Raw genomic sequence first — 16,326 nt, 5'->3', positions numbered from 1 at the left:
AGTGTTAATAGGCTTGAAACAGCATTCTAGAAATTTGAGCATGTTTAAAATGAGTAAATGGTGCTAAATTAATATTTAAGATTCTTAGGAAACCTTGAGATGCTAATTTGATATGTTGAGTAATGATTTATTGGAGTAAAAGTATGGTTGCTAGCATAATGCTTACATAGTATGTCAAATTTTTCTATGATATGTTATGGTGGATGTGAGCATGTTTTAATTGATGCATGAATGTATTATGACTTGTTCAGATTGAGTTTAGGCCTTAAATGTACAAAATCGTAAGTGGGGAAGCATCCAAATGTTAGTTTGCCAAATTGCAGGCTTGTTTGTTGCAAAATTGTAGGGCACGTCGAGACGACGTTCGAACATCGTGGAGATGACCTTATTGTGTCATCGAGATAAGGGCCACCTTCCAAGGCATGTACAGTGTCGCGTCGTCCTGACATGATGCCTTTACTCCAAAGGCCAATTTTTTTGAGCATTGCAATTTAGTCCTTAGATTTTGGTGGTGCAATTGGAGTCCTAAACGTTTACGAAATGATTTGGAAATTCACATATTGGAGTCCTAAATGTTTAATCTTGAATGGATGATGGACTATGTATGCGTGACTTGTATACTTTCATGTAAGTAAAAAGTGTAACACCTTAACCCGTCTTCATTACCGAATTAGGGTTACAGAGTATTACCGAGCAAAACAGAACATTTAACTTCACAACAGAAACAATTATACAAATTAAATACTAACATATAGTAATTGAATCTAATCATGGCAAAAATACATTTATGGGCCTTAATTCGAGTCTACAAGGCCCTAAAAATAGTTTGGGATCAAATCAAAACAAATCAGAAAATCCAGGAAAAGCTTGAAAACTTTTGAAACAAGGGTCACACGGCCGTATGACATTTATGACATTTAGTTTGAGTTGATTTGGATGTTAACTTAATGGTACCAATGAGGGTACATTGGTTAGACATTTAGATTAAATTATATATGTGCTTTGGCATGTAATAGGGCTTGAATGTTGATTTGGTAACTTCGTTTATTTTGAGTTTATGCCAAGCTTATATGTGTATTAATGTCCTTAGTTGATGAATTGCAAATAAACTCAAAATAAACGAAGTTATCAAATCAACATTTAAGCCCTATTACATGCCAAAGTACACATATAATTTAATCTAAATGTCTAACCAATGTACCTTCATTGGTACCATAAGTTAACATCCAAATCAACTCAAACTAAATGTCATAAATTCATGCTTTAAACTTACATATATATATTTACAAGCCAACATCAAGGTATATAGACAAATAAACTTAAACCACATCACATTGTCAAATAGCATAAACAAACTCCTATTACATGCCATTTATAACCATTAACGAAAACAACCAAAACTACCAAATGACGAATGGATAGTGTGATGGTGCTCCGAAGAGATTTCAGCTGATCGAGCTTCCGATGATCTACAAATAGAGAAAAACGACTATGTAAGCAACTAATGCTTAGTAAGTTCGTACAAAGGAAACTTAACTTACCGAACATTTTAAGCTAAACAACCAAGCATAATTTCCTTATGTCATAAGTCAACATTCCTTTCCTATACACACCACCTCATAAGGTTAGTTGGTGTAACATTTCATATATAATTTCAATCAAAACATAGTATAAAACATATCTAACATTTCACTTTCAAAATTCACCACTCATACATATATACTAAACTATTTTTTCCTTTCAATTACACATTTCATCATAATCCATATCATTACTCAAAAGTCATAATTCATTTCATGTAATCACATACCCTTTAATGCTTTATTTACCTGTTGAACCAATGAAACAACCTCGAATACTCGAAAAATACTCATATAACCATTTAAGATAACATAATTATAGACATATGAAACCTATAATTACACCAAGGCATTAATATTCATTATCAAACTATACTAATCAATACATTCATCTCATATAATTCAATATACACAATAGCTCAAATCAAAACTATTCATGTTTCCATACATATTCACATATATATATCCAAACAAGTCATTATACATAATTTCAATTCATGGAATGATTTTACATTTAATCATAAAGTTTCATGGCCCGTTGAACTATAGCAAATTGACTCAGATACTCAAGTTTCCTCCAAAACACACTAGAGAGCATCAAAATGCTAACAGAGGCATTGTACTGCAAATACAGAGGCACCGAAGTGCAATCCTATACAAGCGCGCGTACTAACCCTATTGGTATGCTAATCGTATCCTAATCGTTTACTACACTCAACCGGGCATTATACTTAAATTCATAATATTGATAAATCAATCATTCAAAAGCACTTCTTATTTTCATACACATAACATAAGTCCTATATATTCATTTCATTTTGTGAAACCACCAAATTCATCACTTCCGAATATTCATTTACCATTTGTACTCAATCGTAACATTTAATAATTTATAGGTAAATAATGAACTTTCACATTAAATACAATTATCCAACAACCAATAATACAAATATAAAGAAATATTCACATACACATACTTACACTATGAACTTATCTAATATATACTAATGGTCGACTCATAGGGACTAATCCGTATTTTTTCCTTTTCCGTATGAATCAAAACTTGATCTATCAAAATTAAATTCAATTTTATCAAATTCAAATACACATCCCAACTCAATTTTATACATATGACCCTTAAGTTTTCATTATTTATAAATTTTCCCTAAACTTGTACATTTCTCTCAATTTAGTCCTTAAACCTGAAATTCCAAATTTATCAAAATTTCATAATTTCCCAATGTTAACTGAATTTTCACATGTACAACTACAGCCCATAATTATTCAAAATTAACAAGGATTTCCTATCAATTTAATATTTTATCACATTAGTCCTTTAACTAAAAACTATCAAAAATTACTTTACAAACTAATCCTAATCAACAATTAATACTTCAAGTCCATCATTTAACATCAAAATAACAAAGATTCATCAATGAAAAAAATACAAAATCCTTAATAGTTTCCAAAACAGTGATACGGGTTAGCTAGACCTAATTGCAACGATCTCAAAAATATAAAAAATGCAAGAAACGAATCAAAACTACATACCATGCAAAAAAAAAAAGAGAAGATCGAAGCTTTGAAGGTTCCTTCCATGGGATTTTCGGTTTTCAAAAGATGAGAATAAAGATGATCATAATTTTTTTATATCTTTTTACTTTTGTTATTATGTTTTATTACTTTTAAATTTTAAATAATAATAATAACATTATTTTAAACCAAAAACAAAGCATTGACTGACCACACTAATTGAAAATGACCTATTTTCCTTATAAGTCCTCCTCTACCACTAATTTAACCATTTAATCACTGAAAGTCAAAAGTGATTAAGTTTTGTAACCTTTACGATTTAGTCCTTTTTACTTAATTAACAATCTAAACGTTAAAATTTTCGGACCAAATTTCAAAACACATTTATAATCACCCTGTAAATATTTACGGGCTTGGTTTATAGAAACGAGGTCCCAAAACCTCATTTTTCTAAACCACTTGACTTTAAGGACAAACCACTTGACTTAACTATTCATTCAAATGACAAAAATTATCCAATCAAAATTTATTATAATACTATATTTGACTCGTAAATATTAAACAATAGTATTTAAGGACTCACTCATTGGATTTGTGGCCCCAAAACCACCGCTTCTGACACCACTGAAAAACGGGTTGTTACAAGAAGTCTTAGTTCAAATAGATAAGGAATCGAAAGTTGGTGCGTTGGGTATACAACTTCTACTACAACTTCACAATAGTGGAATTCATAGCCCGAGACATGGGTAAATGATAACCTCTCATTGGCATTACATGATAGATGAAAAGTAAACGTGATCATTTGTCTTTGTGATGAATGATTGAATTGTTATTTCGTAGTAATTGAGTTTTCATGAAGGAAGATGTAATGGTTACCATGGGATAAAATAGGATTAGTTTAGGAGAACGATTTTATCACAAAGAGATTAAGGATATCCTATGAAGGTAACAAACTTATGACAAGGTCATTAGACAAGCATTGATTGATTTGCTTTCGTAATGGTATGTCATTAGAGAGAGCTCGGTCACGATACTATAGTGGAAAGACTTCATGACTAAATGAGTTTATAATTAACAGGAGAAAAACTAGAACTTAATTATAAATAAATTTAAGCCTAATCACAAATGTCCAATCGATCCCTTCGCTAGCTCGTTGAAACCAGAAATAAATTGCATGTTGAATCAAATGAACATAAATGGATTAAAATGATAAGGTTAGAGAAATTAGATACATTCAGAAATGAATGTGATTTCTCACTAAGCATGAAAATGACCTGAGAATTAATTTATGGATTTTTGAATTATTAATTAATTAATTAATTGAAGTTTGTAAATGAAATGAAATTAATCGATCATTGTAAATCCGTTGAAAGAAGAAATTAAATATATTTTCTCATAGATTCTTTTACGGTAAAATTTTCATGATTTTCACGGAATTAGAATTGGGTTGAGAAAATTATTTGATGGGAAATTAATTAATTTAAATTAATTTAATAGATAATGTTTATTTTCAGAAAATAGAAAAACATGTACTATGTTTGATTAAATTATAAAGTGCTGAGTTAAAATTACAGAAATCACATATACTTGGACCCAATACATGAGAGGCCCGAATCCCCAACATAATAATATAAGGGGAGGCACACCTAATTGCCCCCATCTCCTAGTTCAACTAGGGGATTAATTTTTTCTATTAAATAGGCATTAAATGCATTCTACTAATTCAACTAGGGTTTCACTTCCTTTCCCTATAAATAGATGGCATCGGTAGGGCTAAAAATACAATAAGTTACACACAACTTTTGAAATATTGTTATTCTACCCGAAACTAGTGAAAATCTATTTTCAGGTATAACTTCTATTTTCCGGAAATAACAATTCTATTGGTTTCTATAAGAGAGAGAGAGTTCTACTTTCCTACTAAAAGTAAGAAAATTATTTATTGTTCTATGTTTGGTTTGAAATTGTTCGAGCCCACACTCGAAGTGATTCATTGTACGAGAACAGTATAGAAGATCATTCAATTGAAAGCCGAGAACATTTAGAATCCATCTCGCTCAAAGCACAAGTATTATTTCAAAAAAAAGTTTCTTACTATAAATATCACAAGCCAGTTCAATTTTCAAAAATTTTTATTTTTTCGCTATGGAAGAAAACCCTTTTCAAACCGAATTTTTTCTAACGAAATGATATCCTTTCATTGACATTATATGATAGATAAAAAGTAAACATGACCATGGATTGTTTGTCTTTGTGATAAATGACTTTGATTATTATTTGATAGTAATTGGTTTTTCATGAGAAAAGATGTAATGATTACCATGAGATAAAAATATGATCTTATTAGGAAAACATATTTGTCCCAAAGAGATAAAGAATATCTTATAAAGGTAATACACTTATGACAAGGGCATTGGACGAACACTTATTAAGTAGCTTTTGTAATGGTATATAATTAAGGAAAGCTTAGTCACGATGCTGCAATGGAATTATCTTTGTGACTAAATGAGTTTATAATTAATAGGCGAAAAGCTATAACTTATTTATAAATCATTTAGGCCCTAATCATATATGTTCAGTTGGTCCCTATGCTAGCTCGTTCAAACCAAAAATGAATTGCACGTTGAATCAAATGAACAAAAATTGATAGAAATGATAAAGTTAAATAAACGGGTTACATTCTTAAATGGACACTGCAGCAAAACAGGCTTTTAGCGGCATTTTATTAGGCCTATAGCGGCACTTAAAAGCGCCACTAAAACTATTTGTGGCGCTTTCACAAGCGCCGCAAAAAAGACGCTATAGACAACGTCGCTATAGAACATGATCTTTAGCGGCACTTTTATAAAAACGCCGCTAAAGAACATGACTTTTAGCGGTGCTTTACCCACAAACGCCGCTAAAGACATGATCTTTAACAGCACTTTTATCACAAATACCGCTAAAGAACATGACCTTTAGTAACACTTTTATTACAAACGCCGCTAAAGAACATGATCTTTAACGGTCTTTTTTTCACAAACGCTGCTAAAAGTACCATTCTTTAGCGGCATTTATGAAAAAACGCCACTTCTTGTAGCATAATAAAAGATATGATCCTATTAAAAATATTTTATTAAATGAATTTTTATAATAACAAATAGAAAGGTCAAATTTTATTTTGAATGTATTACTTTTCATTAACAATAAAAGTAAAATAAATTATAGTAATAAATTTCAACATTCACCTATAACATGGCAACAAATTTACACTTTAACCTTATTTTAAGATCATAAGTATATCATAAGTATATAAAATAATGTATATAGCATATAATATTAAAATAAACAATTAAATTTCCTAACAAAAAACAAATAAAGTGGTAAATGCTCATGCTAGCGTTGATGGCAATCTTGTGGCCGAAATAGCTCTCTAATTTCTGTTCCTTCATGGCTTTTGGCACATTGTCTGCTAGAAGGTTCGTTAAACCCTAATCATGAAATTCAAATGCCAAAACATCGATCAATATTCAGATAAAGAAAACCCCAATTTAATTATTCAAAAAAAGTTAGAAACACTTAAAAAAAAATCACCTTAATACCCATATGCTCTTTCCATTCAGCACCCTCAGCCATTAATATAGCATCAACTGCCAACCTTACCTACAGTATTCGTATTGGATAACCAAGCTAGGTAACATCCCAAATAATCACATAATGGGGGTTAGATATATGCTACACTTTTGGGACATGTTTACACGATCATAAGCAACAAGCTCACAATCCACAACAAATGATTTTACAGAGGACTTCTTAAATCTACACTAGAAAGTAATTTTAGTCAGTAAAACAACATTGCAGAAGCAGTCGCATACAACAAATTTTTTGGCAAGCATCAAGCAAGCAAAAGAGCTTTAAGGGACAATAACTATATCTGAAATATGTGCTTATCTCTATTGTCAAGCCCTTATTAGGACTCTTAACATCTAATGTCAATATATAATTTTCACGTAAAACTCAAAGCTAGTTGTGAAGTTTTCATTAGCTTTTCTCAATATAATTCTACCAAGTCACATTATTTTACAAATGAGAAGTAACAAGACTTGCATTAGTGAACACCAACTTAACAATACCAGATGGAACAAATGCCTATAACTTACAACCATTTCTACAAATTCTGGTTGCTAATACATTTAAAAACAGTCAAACCAGGATAAAATATGTAGGAAAAAAACTTAAATATTAGGTGGTAAAAGCTGGGTTTCAATTAACTAGATACTTTTCTGACAGGCATCGTAAGGAAACTCTCAGAAGAGAAGTTTTGACCAGTATGCTTTGCTTGGTGGAGGGGAGGTGAAGGTAACCTTTATTGAACGAATTCACAAAAAATAAATAGCACGCATCAACAGAACAAGTCACCATAAAGATAGAGGTCTACCTAGAAATTACGGAAACAACATCAGGAAACTTTCCAGTGTTACACTCAGCATTTCGACTGTGTATCTCAACTGAAACAAATGAAACAAATGAAATGAAGTAGCACCTTAAATTCTATTACCTGCGCACGCTCTCCATCATATTTATATTCACATATGAAGTCAATGTCCTGGAATTTTAGCAGGAACACCCGGCGTAAAGCCACAACTCTTAGGCAGATCCCATATACCACCAGTCAAGAGTGCTGGGACTATTTTATCATAGACTGGAAGGATAGAAAAAACTTGTTTGATAATCTTAGCAGCCTGCATGAGACCACCAAAAATAAATACAAGTGTACTAATCAAAAATCAATATGTAAGAGCAAAAGGTGAATCCTCAACGTGTCTTGTATAAATAGAAGTGCACTAGTCAAAAATCAATATGTATAAATCATATTTATACACTATGTAATTCTGATTTGATCAATATGTACACACTATGTATAAATCAATATGTATAAATCATAAACAAGGATCTAAATAAACAGATAAAATTAATGATGAACATAGCTCCATTGCAACACACGAAACAAACATATATACATGCAAGCAGACACCCAAGAATCAAGTGACACCCATTCAACCTTTGACGCATATGCCTCTGACAATCAGTTGATGACAGTAGACAGAATGCAATGAATCAGTCATTTTAGAAAGACCTACTATAAGCCAACAACAACAGTGATATGGAAAAACAAATTCACTTGTGAAAGACTGTACTGATTTTTTTTTAACATAAAACTGTACTGATGTTAGAAAGAGGTTAATGCCTGAATGGTATAAAATGCATGAACATTACCATAATATGAGCAAGACTTGGTTAAGCATGCATCTCAACTAAAGTTGCAGGATTGGTCAAAACCAAGGCATGAACTGAAAAAAAAGACTAAGTTATAAAATAATACAAAAGAATCAAAATAACAATGCAAGCTTTGGGTTATGTCATTAGGCAGAAAAGTAAGAAAAATTGAGCAATACCATGCTAATACAACAGTAATAATATCAACATCATTCATATTTAACAAAATTAGAGCAATTAACAACAATGTAACACTAATTCAAAAGTTAATTATGAACTCTAAAATCGAAAATAATTACCCTGGTTTCGAAGATGACGACGCTGCGGAGCTATAACTGCAGCTGGGACATTACAGCAAACATGTTCTGATCTGTTTTAAATGATTTGAGTATGTTCACATCAAACACAATAACACAGCAATCTATCAGACAAGAACACAACAATCTGAGTATGTTCACATCAAACACAATAACACAGCAATCTGCCCCTCGATAAAATGCAGAACCAAGACTCTGGAACCTTTCTTGCCCCACTGTATCCCATATCTATCAGACAAGAAGACACTTGGTAAAATGTGAGGATTTTAGTTTTAAAAAAAATGTGTAAGAATTTCCCTTGATTTTTCATCACTTACTTGCAAAGTTACCAATTTGTCATCAATCTGTAATTCTTTGGTGACAAAGTCAGCTCCAATTGTAGCTTTGTACTGTTGGTTGAATTTGTTATAAACATATTTGGATAACAAGTTAAGAACCTACAACAGCCTATGTAATTTTCATTGTGTGTCTTTCAATGCAACTAACAATCAAATATAATGTGCTTAAACAAAGCATGTATCTCAAAATAAAGGATACTGATTCATCAATGATGTCTTTCCCACTCTAAAATACAAGCAAAATATCAAAAGGAATTAAGGATACGACAATTACAAACAAATCAAGACTGCAAAAATAAAATAAAATAAAACATACCCACTGTCACCTAGAACAATGACCTTAAGTAGAGTTCTTCTCTTCATAGAAACATCCATGACGATGACCCCAAAATGAAAAAAAAAATGGGGGGGTGTATTTTGCTTTACTGTTTAACTATTCTTCTTTGTTTTCCAGGAATCTGTAAGGAAAAGTGAGAAAAGTATGGAAAAGAAAAGCCACCACAACCAAACTATAAACTGGAGATAAGTAACATATACAATGAGATCTAGAATGCAAAATGTGAGGCTAAACCGTGGTGTTAATTAGAAGAAAAAAAATAAAAACGATTGTGAAGAGAGTATTACCATGACATTATTTAGTTTCCTAGTCTATTGTAAAATTGAAGCTTGGGTCTAGGGATAACCAAATTACAAACTGCTATTAACAAAACAAATACAAACAAGCAGATATCAACAATCCAGATTACACCTTTGATTAAATACTACATCCCTCAGAAATTAAATATAAGACTGCTTTTTTTTCATTTCTTATTCTCACATCTCTCCAACAAATTTTCGTTTTAACCCAAAGACTAAAGATTCAAAGCTAAATTAGTTCATATATTAACCTTGTAATTTTCAAATAAAAGAGCTTACCAACTTTCAAATTTCCTAAAAGTCTTCAGTTCAGGCATCAGCCAATGTCAATATTGGACAGATTAACAAAGCGAGAGAAAGTAACAGACAAAGATAAGGCAATGGGAGAAAGCAAAGCAACGGCGTCGTTTGGAAAAAAAAAAGAAGAGATTTCATTTGAAATTTTAGGATAAAAAAATATAATTACGAGGTCGTTTTGCAAAAATATATTCGTGGCGATTGGAAAAAAGCGTCACTATTTCTTGACTTTTAGCGGCATTTGAACCAAAAACGCTACTATTGCTCATTTTTTTTGTGGCGTTTGCAAAAAAAATACCGCTGATACGGGGTTGCGCGCGGACCAAGATCGAGTTGCCAAGTCACGAGAAACTCCTACGAAAACCCTAAACAATTAGATCTGAAACGAAACAGAAAATTAAAAGATTAGATTTTTGAATTTTCAGATCTGAAATAAAATCCCCAAAACAGTAAAGAATCAAATAGAGAATAGAAATAAGTGTTAATAAGGAATCTTGAAACCCTAGAAGAGATTGCGATTCTGCCCAATTGAACACCCAGATAGTTTTCCCCAAATTTCGGCAATCTAATTTCTCCCAAAAAGAGTATGGATGAATCGGCAAGAACCCTAGAAATTGGGGATTTTTGGGCTAATTCCTTAAGATAGAAAAAGGCTGAAAACACAATAAGAACAGAAAATAAATTAGATAAAGATTCGGCACAAGCAGAAATAAAGAAAGAATTGACAGTAAGAAATTAAAAGATAAGTCCTAAGAAGCCTTGAAATCCCGAAAGATCTCACAACTCCCTTCAAACGGCTCTAATCTCCCCTCCAAAGAATATCAATGGCAAGAAGAAGGTTGAAGATGGCTCCCACAATCAAAAGATTGTTAAAACAACTTCTAAAGAAAACTCAAGAGAGAAATCTTGGAGAAAACTCAAAGAAAATTCTGCTCTCAACAAATCTGAAATTTTCAATGTAATTGTAATGTAATGTAGGGTGGCTGGCCAAGCCATATAAATAGGCCTTTCAAATGTTTTCCTAATTTAATTAGAACACTAAAACTAAAACTAAAAAAAAAACTCCTAATTATTTTAATATGGAAATTCGGCCAAGGGTCTTTTATTTGGGACTCTTGGATTGAATATAAAAATTTAAACTAAGTAAAATAAATAAATAAATAAACAAATAAAATAAAACTTTACAACTTGGGCCACTTTGACAATTTGGCCTGATTTTCAACTAAGTATGGGTGGATTTCTTGATTGGGCTTGGAATCTTCTTATTGGGCCTTGCCCTCAAGAATTTGGGCTTTTGTGACTCGTATCATTCCCTCCTTCCTCAAAAAGATTCGTCCTCGAATCTGAAAAATCAAATGAACTCGACTTTCCTCTATCGAACGGGACTAATGGCAATTGAGTCCACTGAAAAGAATAGCCATGAGATAGTAAATAGCAACGGAAACAAGCTTGTAGTCCAATCATAAGCATAACAGAACAGGTATAACGCATGTGAATGGACAGATTCAGATTACCATGCAAACAATCTAATTTACTCACCACTGCCTCGTCAAATATTTGAAACAAAGATGGACATGTTTTAAGGCATTCAGTCGTCTCACATTGTTCCCACAAACCATGAATAAATTGCGAGTAATAAATCAAATGGTAAACATAATCGTCACAAGTAGGTATTTGAAAAGATTCACATGGTTCATAGAGTTGCATAATCATACCATGCATTAATCGACGGTCTATAGATTCACTCACACATGCATTATCAAAAACAAGAATCTTTTTATCAACCATCAAAACAGATAGATCATCAATAAATAAAATAGGACAGTCAAGCACGTTTCGATCTAAGTGTTCATCAACACGATCTTTATCACTATCCGAGGAGTACAAAAGTGTTTCAAAGGTTTCAAGCATCTTACCTCGATAAGCAGAAGAATAAGGGTCGATTTTACCTTTTTCATTTAAAACAAACCTTCGCTCATCGGGGGCATAGTGTAGTCGAATCTCCGTTGTTGAGTTAACGTTTGTCAAATGGAACTCAAACTTCATGTACAACCACATAAACTGTTTAAGGCACGAATATAAATTGAAAACAAATTTGGAAAATTTCGTTACCTTATTCTCCAAAACAGATTTGGACAAATTCGAGGATTTTACACAAGGTAAATCAAGAGCATAACAAATCACGCTTCTTTTCGTAATGACTTTATCAACCACAATCAAAGAGTAACAATTAATCGGATCAAAATGAGGGGATCTTTTAAGAACTAAGTCACCAAAAGTTTTATCAATAATTTTCAAATCTGCACTGGACTCGGTTTCTAAAATTTCCTTACCTCGCTTACCTTTGGGATCATGTGGTGTGATTTCATCTTTGCCTAAGTTGATCGTATGAAAGCGTCTTTCATTTGAGAGGTATTGAAGTTGAAAGTTATCTTTCGGTCCTTCGGGAACCTGAAAAGTGGCAACACAAGAAAAATTCATATCTTGGTTAGTGAAAACATTCCTCACTAGCCTTTCCTCGTCTTTTCTTTTGTTTCTTTTTCTAACTCATTTTCCCTTCTTTCTTCAACTTCTTTTTCAATTTTCTTTTCTGTTTCACATTCCTTTTCACTCTCAATCTCTTTTTGCTCTTTTTCATTCTCTTTTTCTTTTTCCTCACTTGTTTTAACAGAATTTCTCAGTTTGATTTGGTCCTCATGGACTTGTTCCGGAGTGAGCGGCACTAAGGTAAGTTTCTTTCCTTGATGCTTGAAAGAATACCTATTGGTACGACCATCATGAGTGACTTTTCGATCCAGTTGCCATGGTTCTCCTAGCAACAAATGGCAGGCTTGAATAGGCATTACGTCGCACACAACTTCGTCTTGATACTTACCGATAGAAAAGGCAATGCGCACTTGTTGAGTGACCTTAAATCGGCCTTCGTTGCTAAGCTCTTGTAGTTGATAAGGTTGTGGATGCTTGGTAGTGGTTAAGCAAAGCTTTTCCACCATCGTCGTGCTGGCTACGTTCGAGCAACTTTCACCATCAATAATAACTCTACAAAGCTTACCTTGTACATGGCAGCGAGTATGAAAGAGATGTTCTCGTTGCTGCTCGCTCTTTGGTTTTGCCAAAGATGATTGTCCACGATCATGAAAATCATCATCCATTCTAGTGACACGTCGAGGGCCGCGCCTTTGGGGTTGGTTATCCCTATCTTCCTTAATTGGATCTCGATATTGATGTTTTTGATTCACTCGTACCTCATTCAAAGTAGTATTCAATGCTTGAAGTGTAGCATTTATTTGTGTGATTGCAGCAGTATGTCCATCTAACTGTTGTTGGACTTTCATAAGTGAATCATTATTATCACCTTTAGACATCTTCAAAACCTGTAAAAATAAACACTCAACACTCAAAATAAAAGTTAGCAAACCTCACCATTAATCACTCAAAAAGAAAATTCAAATTCTCAATGAGGTCGAATTCAATCTTGTGAGTTCTTTATCAGAGTTTATATCAACCAATTAGAGAATGTGAACCAAACTACCAAAGAATCCTAATTTGCACTAGGATGCCAAAAACTGACGAGACACCAATTGATTCGTGTTGCATCGAGGAAGAAGTTGTGCACACGTTTAAATCCTACTAACACAAGAAACAAGAAGGTGTTAGATAACGTAAAGGAAGAATAAAGGTAAACAAATGAAAACCTACAGCTAAGAATCAATAAAAATTGCTGAAAACAGAAAACCCGAAAAACTGCGGAGTAACTTGACAACTTCGTTCGAGGTGTTCCCGATCTCCAAAAATCACGAAATTAAATCTGGAGTGTCCTTATATATTGAATTTTTGATCTGGAAATTTTGGGCACCAAATTCAACCCGCTGAATCTTTTTTTAAATTTTTATTGAATTTCGTCTTTTTTTTTATTTTTTTGATTTTTTTGACTGATTTTTTTGCGGGAATAATTTTTTTATATTCAATCACAGTGCCAAAAACATGTATGTAAAATTTCAGATCAATCGGACAACGTTTACCCACTCAAATGAATTTTTTTTTGAACAATTTTTCTGGGTAAAACTGCTGTTTATGCTTTAAAAAATAGAGATCAGTTTAGAAATCAACCAAGAACACCCAAAACGCCCAAAATCTGATACCAAATGATACGGGGTTGCGCGCGGACCAAGATCGAGTTGCCAAGTCACGAGAAACTCCTACGAAAACCCTAAACAATTAGATCTGAAACGAAACGGAAAATTAAAAGATTAGATTTTTGAATTTTCAGATCTGAAATAAAATCCCCAAAACAGTAAAGAATCAAATAGAGAATAGAAATAAGTGTTAATAAGGAATCTTGAAACCCTAGAAGAGATTGCGATTCTGCCCAATTGAACACCCAGATAGTTTTCCCCAAATTTCGGCAATCTAATTTCTCCCAAAAAGAGTATGGATGAATCGGCAAGAACCCTAGAAATTGGGGATTTTTGGGCTAATTCCTTAAGATAGAAAAAGGCTGAAAACACAATAAGAACAGAAAATAAATTAGATAAAGATTCGGCACAAGCAGAAATAAAGAAAGAATTGACAGTAAGAAATTAAAAGATAAGTCCTAAGAAGCCTTGAAATCCCGAAAGATCTCACAACTCCCTTCAAACGGCTCTAATCTCCCCTCCAAAGAATATCAATGGCAAGAAGAAGGTTGAAGATGGCTCCCACAATCAAAAGATTGTTAAAACAACTTCTAAAGAAAACTCAAGAGAGAAATCTTGGAGAAAACTCAAAGAAAATTCTGCTCTCAACAAATCTGAAATTTTCAATGTAATTGTAATGTAATGTAGGGTGGCTGGCCAAGCCATATAAATAGGCCTTTCAAATGTTTTCCTAATTTAATTAGAACACTAAAACTAAAACTAAAAAAAAACTCCTAATTATTTTAATATGGAAATTCGGCCAAGGGTCTTTTATTTGGGACTCTTGGATTGAATATAAAAATTTAAACTAAGTAAAATAAATAAATAAATAAACAAATAAAAATAAAACTTTACAACTTGGGTCACTTTGACAATTTGGCCTGATTTTCAACTAAGTATGGGTGGATTTCTTGATTGGGCTTGGAATCTTCTTATTGGGCCTTGCCCTCAAGAATTTGGGCTTTTGTGACTCGTATCAACCGCTATTGCTTACTTTTTACGGCGTTTTTTCATAAACGCTGTTAACGCTCAACCTTTTTACAATTTTTATATTAAATTATTGTATCTTTCATATAAATTTTAAATAAATAATTTTTAAAACTTTAAGTAATATTTAAAAGAATTAGATAAAATTATAATTTTTAGTTTTTGTATTTCATTTTTATTTTTATATTTTATTTTTATTTGTTATAATTTGGTCCTATCCAAAATAGATAGTTACTTATCCGTATCAATCTGTTACTTTTTTTATCAATTTTTAATCTAATATTTAAATATATCAAATGGTTTAGATTAAATATTTTCAAATATAAAAGCATAAATTGATTGTATAAAATTTCATCATTTAACAAATCTCAAGTAAACCTTAAATCCTAAACCAGTTAATATATATAAACTTTACTTATTATCTCTTAAATAATTTAAACTATAATCATAATTTTAATATACTAAAATTAATATTATCTCTTTTACAATTATAAAAGAAATTATTTAATATATAAATTAAAAAACACTAATTAATCTAAATCCTAAACCGCTAACCCTTATCCCCTAAACGCTAAATCATAAAACATAAATCATAAACTCTAAACCCTTAACACTTAACCACTAACCCCTAAATCTTAAACCCCAACCCTTAAACAATAAACCTTAATCCCTAAACTCATAATCTATAACCCTTAAAATAGTAACTCTTAAACCTTAAACCCTAAACCATATACCTAAACCATAAACCCTAAACTATAATGATAATTAATTCAAAATTTTAAAATTAATACTATCTAATTAATTCAAAATTTTAAAATTAATACTATCTCTTTTACAATATAAGAAATTATTTAATATATAAATTAAAAAATACTAATTAATCTAAACCCTAAACCCTGAATCATAAAACAAAAACTCTAAACCTTAAACCACTAACCCTTAACCCATAACCTCGAAACCTTAAACCCCAACCCTTAAATCATAAACCATATATCCTTAAACCATAAAGCTTGATCTATAGCGGCGTTTTTCAAGAAGCACCGCTAATGCCACTAAAGCTCGACGCATTGTGCTTAATTTTTTGTGGCGTTTTTCAAAAAGTGCCGCTAATGCTCAATCTATAGCGGTATTTTTCAAGAAGTGCCACTAATGCTCGATCTATAGCAGCGTTTTTCAAGAAGTGCCGCTAATGCCACTAAAGCTCAAC

The 16,326-nt window shown here is 32.0% G+C and overlaps 1 long non-coding RNA gene across 11 annotated transcripts; it reads right to left on the bottom strand.

Moving 5' to 3' along the window:
* Positions 1 to 6,314: 6,314 nt before the first annotated feature.
* Positions 6,315 to 10,064, bottom strand: LOC107951283 (uncharacterized). 11 transcript variants are annotated; one of them, XR_005918543.1, is made up of 6 exons: positions 9,004 to 10,001; positions 8,669 to 8,914; positions 8,370 to 8,443; positions 7,651 to 7,834; positions 6,687 to 6,782; positions 6,315 to 6,583 (listed from the first exon to the last, which is right to left on the bottom strand). It is a non-coding gene; the product is annotated as an uncharacterized lncRNA (long non-coding RNA). The 11 variants fall into 11 exon arrangements; XR_005918548.1 differs by lacking the exon at positions 8,370 to 8,443 and having other exon boundaries at positions 6,687 to 7,834; positions 8,669 to 9,482; positions 9,649 to 9,721; positions 9,940 to 10,063; XR_005918544.1 differs by lacking the exon at positions 8,370 to 8,443 and having other exon boundaries at positions 8,669 to 9,718; positions 9,940 to 10,057.
* Between the last annotated feature and the right edge of the window lie 6,262 nt (positions 10,065 to 16,326).

The sequence above is a fragment of the Gossypium hirsutum genome, chromosome D09 (assembly GCF_007990345.1).
Source record: "Gossypium hirsutum isolate 1008001.06 chromosome D09, Gossypium_hirsutum_v2.1, whole genome shotgun sequence".
Classification (NCBI taxonomy): Eukaryota; Viridiplantae; Streptophyta; class Magnoliopsida; order Malvales; family Malvaceae; genus Gossypium; species Gossypium hirsutum.
The sequence above is the reverse complement of the archived record's forward strand: the minus strand, read 5'-3'. Positions and strand labels throughout refer to the sequence as shown.